Source organism: Triticum dicoccoides, chromosome 7B, assembly GCF_002162155.2.
Source record: "Triticum dicoccoides isolate Atlit2015 ecotype Zavitan chromosome 7B, WEW_v2.0, whole genome shotgun sequence".
Lineage (NCBI taxonomy): Eukaryota > Viridiplantae > Streptophyta > Magnoliopsida > Poales > Poaceae > Triticum > Triticum dicoccoides.
In genome coordinates this window covers 763640286-763648617 of record NC_041393.1, presented here as the reverse complement: position 1 = coordinate 763648617, position 8332 = coordinate 763640286, and the positions used below count along the sequence as shown (strand labels likewise).

General features: G+C 42.3%; 1 pseudogene; it reads right to left on the bottom strand.

Moving 5' to 3' along the window:
* Positions 1 to 917: 917 nt before the first annotated feature.
* On the bottom strand, positions 918 to 3294 carry LOC119339735 (annotated as a pseudogene).
* Between the last annotated feature and the right edge of the window lie 5038 nt (positions 3295 to 8332).

The window sequence follows — 8332 nt, the reverse complement described above, 5'->3', positions numbered from 1 at the left end:
CAATTTTTTCTTCAAGTAATCATTTTCTTTTCCAACTAAATTTAACCTCTCGACATGAGGGTTGGTTAGAATTTCCGGCTCACATACCTCCTAGATAAAACATCTATGTCACGTTGGTCGACATTATTGTCATAACCACGAAATGAAAGAAATAGTTATAAAAGATAATATATACCACATCTGAATCATAGACGGGACGAGGGCCGACGGGGGCGGATACAAAAACCATCGCACTATATAATGACAAACAATAATAAAAGTAAGAAAATCATACAAGTATCTATCTAAATCATACAAGTAAGAATTTTTTTTCTTTTAGGAAGAAGATAAGAACAAGAGGCTCACCACGGTGGTGCCGGTGATGAGATCGGCGTAGGCGATCGATGGCGGTGAGGATGGGACGGGACATGACGGACCGCCAAGCATAGACAAATCTAGAGGCAAATAGAGCTTGGACAAGCAACTTGGAGAGGAGAAAGCTTAACTGTGGCTCGGGCATTTCATCGAACACCTGATGTGCAAATATAGGAGGTGAGCTAGAGCAATACACACCTTTCCCATGACCGGGGCCAAAAAATAGAGCACTGAGAACAAAGGAGTGAGCTGGCACGGGGTATATATAGGCCTATCTTTAGTCCCGACTGGTGGCTAGAATCGGGATAGAAGATTGGCCTTTGGTCCCGGTTCTAGCCACCAACTAGGACTAAAGGTTGTGGGCCAGGAGTGAGGCCCATTGGTCCCGGTTCGTGTCTGAAACCGGGACCAAAGGGGTCAAACAAACTAGGACAAATGGCTCCCAAGGCCCGGCCAGCGCCCTAGCCTCATGAACCGGGACTGATGCCCCCTTTGGTCTCAGTTCGTGAGTGAACCGAGATTAATGCCCTTATCCAGGCCTCAACCAAAGCCCTGTTTTTTTACTAGTGACACAACGGACTATGAAACCCATTGGTTTGCCGCGGTCAACCTCATTGTACAAGCTAATGAGGACTCTACCTTTCCAGGAGTAGAGGAAGTTGGCCGGTGCGCCCCTGTAGTAGTCCAAGCTGTAGCTCGCCATGTGGTGGACGGCAGCGGCAAGCTTTGGGGCTGGGGTAGCATCAGGAAGAAGCGGAAAGGATCGATGCTATGATCCTCCTTGTCCTCAAGGAATAAGCCAAGGAGGTAGGGTGGGTGGCACTCGCGGAACGAGCGGAGGAAGGCTGGTCTAGAGGTGAGGTGGTACCAACGTTTGCAGACAAGTGTGCAATGGACAAGGGTGGAGGGGAAGCCGATGCGGACGATGATCTCCCTGACGGGGTCATTGTCGTTGAGAACCTTGGATACCTTTCTAGCATATGCAGACATCACATAGGAGTCATTCTTGGAGGTCAATGCATGGGGTACTGACTCCTCTTGACAGATGGATAGAACCTTGGTAGCTCGGTATGTAGTTGTTGGCATTTTAGCTACACGAAATCGCTGGGGATCTAAACCTTCTATCAGCTCCCAAGGTTTCGCTTTATTAGGATTTTCTTTAAAAAGATGGGTGCTCAGTTGTTGTCACTAAACATACACAACTTTTCAAAGTCTGTTTTTTCTTCAATATCAACATATCTTTATAGGGCATAGCTAGATAGGAGAGTTTCTGTCTAAGTGATCCATTCGGCCAATGTTAGAAGAGATATGCGTGACAACAGGAGCATCTGATACCTATTAATTTGACATTCAAGGTTACTATCTTTCGGAAACTACACCCGAAACCTATCATGACAATAGCAGGCAGGAAGATATGTGCTTACCTTCATCGCAGCATATGGCAATTGAAATACTTCGAAAGGCTGGTTATACCAAAAGCCGGTAAAGGTCAGAGCCCATCAGTATTTGCAAGTATCTTAAAGCAATTGCCAATTGTAGAACAACAAGGATATTCCCTTCTTTATTGAACCTTATCCGTGGAAGGCTTTGTTAGAATGTACAGAGATTATTAGATTACTAAATTGAGAAAAATGGTTGGCAAATACAATAGGGATACTAACTGGCAACCCTCCGTCGGCTTCAATGCTGGTGAGGATGCTGTTGCTATCAACATCCCAAAACTTAATTTGGTTATCTTCACCGGCAGCTAAAATGGATTCTGAGTTGTATCAAACTGCATGGCACCCTGCACTACACCAGATGGTCTTTTGCATCCAGAATATGTCCTCTTGATAGATACTTCATTCTGGTTCCACTCAACCAAATGCGAGTCTCCCTCTCTGCTTGTTCTGTATGAGAACAACCTTCAGACCGACAAATAAATTATTAAATCAACAATGACTCGAAACACTTCTAGTGAGCAAACTAACACATTTGTGTTTACCTACTTCCATTGGCACTATAGAGCATTGTAGTACACCATTTTCCTGGAGCATCAGAGACTACCCTAGCCCCCAAATAGTCATAAATCCATGCATTAATTTTCCTATCAATTGAAGTTGAGAAAATAAACTGCAGGGAACACAATAAAATGACTTATCCGTGCACCAAATAAAGCGTGATGTGCTTGAAAAAACAAAGCAATCTTAAATCAATCTCACACATCACAAATAGAGGCACCAACCCCATTATGAGCTCATACTGGCTCAAATAAAACTATAGTTGAGTACACTTTGGAGCAGTCAGACTAAGGAGCGACCACAAACATCATCATTGCAGTATGATATATTAAAGCTAAAATATTTTATTCATATTTCTAACAGTAGACCTGAATACACTTCATGTGATTAGGGAAAATAAAATATACTGGTGCCTCATGCCATTAATACGACTATATTTTCTGTCCATGCATATCTCAGAGCAACAAAATTGAAAGGAAGTTACAGAAGACTGGGCTAGGGGAAAAGAAAATAGATGATAACCGTTTAAGGCATGTTCAGTACCCTTATCAGTTTATCATATTCATAAGTGACAACACATAGTTGCTTATTTGGTTGGGAGAACGCTATGTCATTAACCCTTCCAGAATGGGCCTCAATCTGACAAGAAGAATAAATGGGTTACTAACAATAGTCATTTGATATAATGAAATATAACATCTATATAATCGATGTCCAATGAGCAATTAGAAGATCAAAACTCTACATCTTGGCATATTTCATTTGGATGCTTGTGTGCAAGTAGATGGATCAAATGTTTTGTTAATGCAACTCCAAAATGCAAAAGAAAGGAAGTTTAAGCAACAATGGAGCACAATTTGAATAATTTATGGAGTGTTGTAATATCGACATTACCAATCAAGTCTCCATCAAGGCTCCATGTAACTAGACCAATGATCATGGATGGGTCTTTAGCCACCACACACTTTTCTCATAGGAGATAAATAGTGAGGCACATACAAAATATCAAAACATGTCGGTGCTTGCCAATAAGAGACATGGTTAGAAGTAAAAAAGAAGAGGAGAAATTACGTATAGAATTTCAACTTGCGCTCTTGAGCAATTTGATAGTCCTTTATAGCTGCGTGTTTTATCATGGCGACAGATGGCGAAACGGTGGTGCTGAGAAGCTTTTGTATTTGTAACAATCTGTTTGTGTTTGGAATACCTTCACTATACTACCATGAGAAGTCTTCCTGTACGTTTTGTAATCTAAACCCCATGGCACTTTGACAGGCTGGTTGAATTGGCCGGCATATAGCCTAGGCTGGGCGGACCCGGTGCAAAATTAAATATACTATTTTATACCAAACTTCTATATTATATTTTATTTTATCATACTACAGTATTAAGAAGTATATATTGTATTTATTTCATATAATTAAGCGCATAATTTACTTGGTATAATTGACCACATAATTTAGTTGGTATAGTTAACCAATATTCTTTAAGTTTATGATAAATTTAAATTAACTCATTTAGTTGTAATGTATATCTCGTCATCAGTTTATGATAAATTTAAATTAACTCATTTAAAGTAAATTATATTTGAAAATTATTTTTGTCACAATTACACAAATTATATAGTGCATATGTTCACCTAAAGTTTAGTTTCATCCAATATCATGTTAGAAGTTTCTAAAGAAAAAAGAATATCTAACTAATATTTTCATAGCGGTTTCTAGAGTATTATTATGTGTGCTCGTTTGTACAACCTTATCGAGTATAAATTGTACTGTTTGTAAATGTGTCACAAGTAAGATTCAATAATAAGTTTAACATCTGAATGGTACTTATATATCACCAATCACCGATGAATATAAACATATCGCTGATTCACTTATGCTTAGATACAATTTATTTATTTGTATGCTCCTCTGGATGTTTGGTTTAATATGATGTATAAGAAAAGCTTTTGCCAGTTTCTAAAATAAAATGATTTGTATAGTTTAAACATAGAAATCTAGTTTACATATATTCCAGTACATCCAAGGGTCGCCTATTGGAAGAGGGACTAGCAGGTTAACTGATTTCGTAGGTGCCTATAAGATTCACTGCCATCTATCATATTGGTTTTTTACTTTGAAGTGATTTAGATTGCTCCCGTAAATTGAGGATTTTATTTTACACATATGCACCACTATTTTGACATTAATGGATAATAGTGTAGTGTTTAAAAATATTAAAGATTCGGGCTCCTCGGCCTTTGGGGCCTGAGGTGGTCGCCTCTTTAGTCGGCCAACACTACTGGGAAAGGGCTTATAAGTTAACCCTAATGAGTGGCCGGTGCCGCAGGGCACCCGCCACAGCTATTTTTTCAAGAACAAGTAGTGGCGAGTGACAAAGGACACCCACCACAGCTACATGAGGACCAATGGCGGCTAGAAGCCTTAGCCTGCCACAAGTAAACCGCTCTAAGTCTGGGCTCGTGATGAAAGCTTCCAGCGGCGAGCACATCCGACCGCTCGCCACCGCTCATTTGTTACTTGTGGCGGGCAGTTCTAACTCCCTGCCACAGCTAAATCGCAGTAACCGCCGATCGCAACATGCAGGATGGCATCTTAGCTCTGAGGGTTGGTAGTTACTGCCCGCCATTGCTTGCCGCCATCCGTGTGGCGGGCAACTATTCTCACTCGTCACAGGTAAGTTCCACGAACGTGGCGGTTTGATTTTCACCCAAAAACCGTTTCCCCTCCACAACTTGTCATCCCCCCTAAGCGCCGCTGCCTCTTTTCCCCTAAAATCTCGTTTGAGTCACCCCGCGCCCCTCGGTGCGGTCGCTCCTCGCCGCCGTGGCCCTGGTCCTCGCTAGCCGCCGCCCCACTCGTTGCCACCGCTGTTCCTCTTCGCCGCGAACATGGCCTCCTCCTACAACACCAGTGGAGGCAACTCGTCACTGCCGCTGTTGAGATCTAACCCGATGGCTAGCCGCGCCCCCTATCTCTCGCCCCCGCCAACATCAGACTCGGGCCGTCACCGCCACCGCCACCGCCGAGCATCACCCCAGTATGCCTGTTCAAATTTGTGTTTAGGGTAATATTAGTAGTTTAGAAATACTTGTCATTGTTTCTTAGTGTTATTTTGTATGATGGTCAGATACGTGTTTAGGGTAAATACTAGTAAATTAGAAATACATGTTAAATTTCTTGCCTAGGAACCCTTCTATAGTTGTTGACTTATAGTTGTCGTTTATGACATGAGAGCCAGTGTTTTCCCGAAACGTCGATTCATTTCCGTTTCACCGAATTTCTAGCACTCGCTTTGTCTTCCTTTAGCAACGGTCATGTCAAAATTTTCTTTAATTTTTTGCCTTGGAACCCTTCTAGTATGATTGGCTTTGTTGGTTATGACATGAGTGCTAATGCTTTTGCGAAACAACGATTCATTTCCATTTCGCTGAATTTCCGGCACTCGCTATGTCTTCTTGTTAGCAAAGGTCATGTCGAATTTTTCTTTCATTTTTTCACTAGGATCCATTGTTGTATCGATAGCTTATATTTGTAGGTATTGACATGAATGCCAATGTTTTGGAGAAATATAGATTCATATCCTTTTCTCATAATTTCTGGCACTCGTTATGTCCTCTTTTTAGTAAAGGTCATGTCAAATTTCCCTTTCATTTTTCAAACTATGATCCATTGTAGTATCGTTGGCTTATATTTTTCTTTCATTTTTATGCTTGATGACTAATAATTGCACACTAAATTTTAACAAACATAACAAACGAATTTGGGAGAACCATCTTCGATGGACCCATCAGCTAAGCGTCGTAAAAAGTGTAGAAAACGAAAGAAGAAGTAACCATTGAACCTACTCCCAGTAACGCACCCGGAGAAGATGTGGTGAATGTTTCTACTAGTAGGTGCTTCATGCAAATGTTTAAACCCAGTGAAACGATGTTACCCCAACACAAGTTGAGTGCACTAAGTGACGGTGTCTTGGACTAGGGGGTGCTAACCTAGCCGGCCCATGGTCATCGGGCTAGGCTTGAAGGCCCTCATTCTTATTAAAGGTGGACTCCGGAGGCTACACGACTGGAACTGATGAAGACCACACTTGACGAAGATTTGATGTATACTCCAAGACATCTCCTACTGCCTGCCTGCGTACCCCTTAATACCGACCATGTAACCCTAGATGCCCTGCCTGGCGTCTATATAAGCCAAATGATTTAGCCCGTACAGGGGACGGAATCACAATTACATCCACCTAGCCTTAGGGTTAGAACACAACTTATGATCTCGAGGCAGATCAAGCTTGTACTAGATACTTCATCGTCAATATATACAAGAGCAGGACGTAGGGTTTTACCTCCATCAAGAATGCCCGAACCTGGGTGAAACATCGTCTACGTCGTTCCTGTTACCACGGATCTGACATCCAAAACTCGGGACCCCTACCCCGAGGCTCGTCGGTTTTGACACCGACACTGGTGCTTTCATTGGGATTAATGAATCCAACTGTCAGGGCATGGTTCCCATGCTCAAAACTTCCATCGTTTGATCACACCTCCTCCCTTACAAGCAAGGAAAGACCCACGACCATTCTTTCACCTCGGCTCAATCCCGCGTAAATGGCGAGGGGCTGAGGTATTTTTTGGTGATAGATCTAGACAATGGTGAGCTAGAAACAACTAATAAGCCCAATCCCCAGATTATCTCGGCCGATCCGGTGGCTACGTGTCCCTCTGGGAACGAGAACATCGGGACTTCAATCCCAAGGTCCGTGGAGATCGGGATCTCTCTGCCACCCACCGCGCATATCGAATACTATCCCGATAATTCCGGCCCTTCCGATGCCCGTGATCTTGCCTATGTGCAACAGCTACCAGACGAATCAATCAGGTAATTCTGGGTCAGGTTTTCTGTTGGTTTAAAATGACATATCAGATTAGGACTTAGAGATAATAGCAGCCTTTCAACGCGGATGCAAACGGTCTCACCCGCTGCTGTGTTCAGACACTAACGGAGCTATCCGATCTAGTGTCAAAATTCTTTACCATTGAAGGTGCCTGGTTGGGCAGGGAAAAGCAAACAGATTCGACCTGGGACAACGAATATTAGCGGGATGGGTTTGCGCCTCGCCCCAAGCGCCACACACATCGGTCGAGCGACCTTGGAGAAAGAAGTAAATCTCTAGCCGCTCCAGGGTGGCTCTCGATGACCTCCTGGACAAGCCATGCCCCATGCACTCCGTTCTACTAAAAACCTACCCAACTCACAACCTTAGAGATTGTGCAGTGATAACCCACAAGTATAGGGGATTGTTTGTAGCCCTTTTCGATAAATAAGAGTGTCGAACCCAACGAGGAGCTAAAGGTAGAACAAATATTCCCTCAATTTCTATCGACCACCGGTACAACTCTACGCATGCTTAACATTTGCTTTACCTAGAACAAGAATAGAACTAGAAGTACTTTGTAGGTGTGGTAGGATAAGTTTGCAAGATAATAAAGAACCTAAAAATAAAAAGTAGGTGTTGTTCTAATTAAAGTACAATTAAATTAGTATAACGAGTGTGGATTAGTAGTGGTAGGATTTGCGGAATTGTCCCTAAGTAATTGACTACGTTACTAGACCGATAACAAGTTTTTATGTGGGAGAGGCCACTGCTAGCATGTCGTCCCTTACATGGAACTCTATGCACTTATGATTGGAACTATTAGCAAGCATCCGCAACTACTAATGTTCATTAAGGTAAAACCCAACCATAGCATTAAGATATATTGGTCCTCCTTCAATCCCATATGCATCGATTTCTATGGTAGGAAGAAGCTTCTGTCACCCTTTTCCTCCAATGCATAATCCTATCAACATACAACTAACACTATGGTGTGATCCACATGCGCGCTCATATGATGAGCACCAAAGGACAACAACATAACCACAAGCAAATTAAACCAATCATAACAATTCACCAATTACCGCAAGGACAACAAA